The 2,031-nt window shown below is 40.1% G+C and overlaps 1 pseudogene; it reads left to right on the forward strand.

Moving 5' to 3' along the window:
- Positions 1-1,121: 1,121 nt before the first annotated feature.
- On the forward strand, positions 1,122-1,684 carry LOC143656639 (interferon omega-1-like; annotated as a pseudogene).
- Positions 1,685-2,031: the final 347 nt, after the last annotated feature.

Raw genomic sequence — 2,031 nt, forward strand, 5'->3', positions numbered from 1 at the left:
TGGGATTTATATTAAAACACGGCTTTTCTTAGGGGGCATGCTTCCTTTCAAACCAGCACAGGCCCATATGCACAGCAATTCCTCTCCCCACACCTACCATAACAAAATATAGGATTGTCTAAAGGGTTCTAGGAAATGTATGCTGACATGTTCCTTACTTTGAAGGGATGATTCTAAGAAGTTTGTAGGTGATGTAAGAACACTAAACTAAATACTGAAAGTCTAGGCTATGAGGAGAGGGTGTAGTACGTTTGTGGAAATACAGGTGTGATGAGAAGACACTTTGAAAGCAGTAATAATAATGGTGCACTTGAGTATGTCTTGAAACTAGAACCAATTATCCAATCAAATCATATAATTCTCTTCATCCTATCAAACCACACAACTGCATAAACACACACACACACCCCCACCCCTCCCTCCCACAAATGCCTGAACAGACATCTAATTCCCTTTTTGTGGTTTTGTTATTAACCTAAAGTGGGGGCCACACCAGCAAGAAAATAAGGATAAATATGAACCACATGCTTCTTGTTCTTAGCTCTACAACCTACTATCAACTGTATCAACATGAACCACGTGAAAGTTCCTATGGGTTGAAGGAAGCATAAGGAGTCCTTTTGCTTTAGATTACCAAGTGCCTGGTATTGAGAATATGACAGAAAACACTACTAGATCTATGCATATAAAGGACATATCCTTCATGCCTGATTAGTACATCAAAACTTCCATGAAGGATATCTCAAGGGGAGAAAGAAGAATTAAGAAGAAGCCAAAGAATGATTTCTTCAAAGTCTGTTAACAGACAGCTCTATCTATTAAAAAAAATGGTCTTATTAAGATAAACATCCCATTGGATTGGACTTCTAATATTTTAATGGGTAAACTGAACTCTCAATGTAAGAATACAGAAAGAATTACAACTGATACATGTTCTCATGACACTGAGGAGAAGGGAATTTCCAAAATGGGAAATAGAAAGGTCTGGGTAAAATTCAGAAAATGAAATTTCTTGTCTTCAGTATTTAAATAGCACACATGGAAGAAGGTCCTCAGAGAACCTGGTTTGAAGCTCACGATCCCCCATCTCAACCAGAAGAGGGTCTCCTTGGAACTCACCAATGGCTTTTTCAGTCCCTTCACTGGTGGTGTTGGTGATGATCTTCTCCAGCCCCATCAGCTCCTTCAGCTGTGATCTGCCTCAGAGCTGGACGTGGGAAAGCAGGAGACCCTCACAGTGTTGGGACAAATGGGGAAGATCTCCCTTCTGTCCTGCCTGAAGGACAGGACTGACTTCAGATTCCCCCAGGAGATGGGGGAGGCCAGCCGGGTCCAGAAGGCCCAGGCCCTGTCTGTCGTCCACGAGATGCTCCAGCAGATCTTCAACCTCTTCCACACAGAGGCCTCCTCTGCTGTTTGGAACACGACCCTCCTGGAACAGCTCCTCTCAGGACTTCACCGCCAGCTGGAGGACCTTGAGACCTGTTTGCTGCAGGAGATGGGAGAAGAAGAATCTCTCCTGGGAATGAAGGACCCCACACTGGCTGTGAGGAGCTACTTCCAGAGAATCCATCTCTATCTACAACACAAGAAAAACAGTCACTGTGCCTGGGAGGTTGTCAGAGTGGAAATCAGAAGATGGTTTCTCTTCATTCACGTGCTCACAAGGAAACTCAGGATTTAGGAAGGAAAGTGATTCCCAAAGATGAACATCCAAACTCAGACTTAATTTTCCAGTCATTTCAAAAGCCAATATTTTTTGTCTCAGCTAGAAAATAATTTGATTTATATTTAGCATATTTTATCAGTATTATTGACGTATGTATGACCAAATATTTTCAGAATCTGGATAAATGTAACTACTTTCCCATAACTGAACTTTATTTCATAAAATATGTATTTATTTATTTAAACATATCCATTAACTTATAATTTTTATGTTGTATGTATTCATATGTTCTGTTTTACACAAATGATGTTCACATTTGCTTTGTAATAAATACATTACTTATTGTTATAATAGTTTATAAA

The sequence above is a fragment of the Tamandua tetradactyla genome, chromosome 2 (assembly GCF_023851605.1).
Source record: "Tamandua tetradactyla isolate mTamTet1 chromosome 2, mTamTet1.pri, whole genome shotgun sequence".
Classification (NCBI taxonomy): Eukaryota; Metazoa; Chordata; class Mammalia; order Pilosa; family Myrmecophagidae; genus Tamandua; species Tamandua tetradactyla.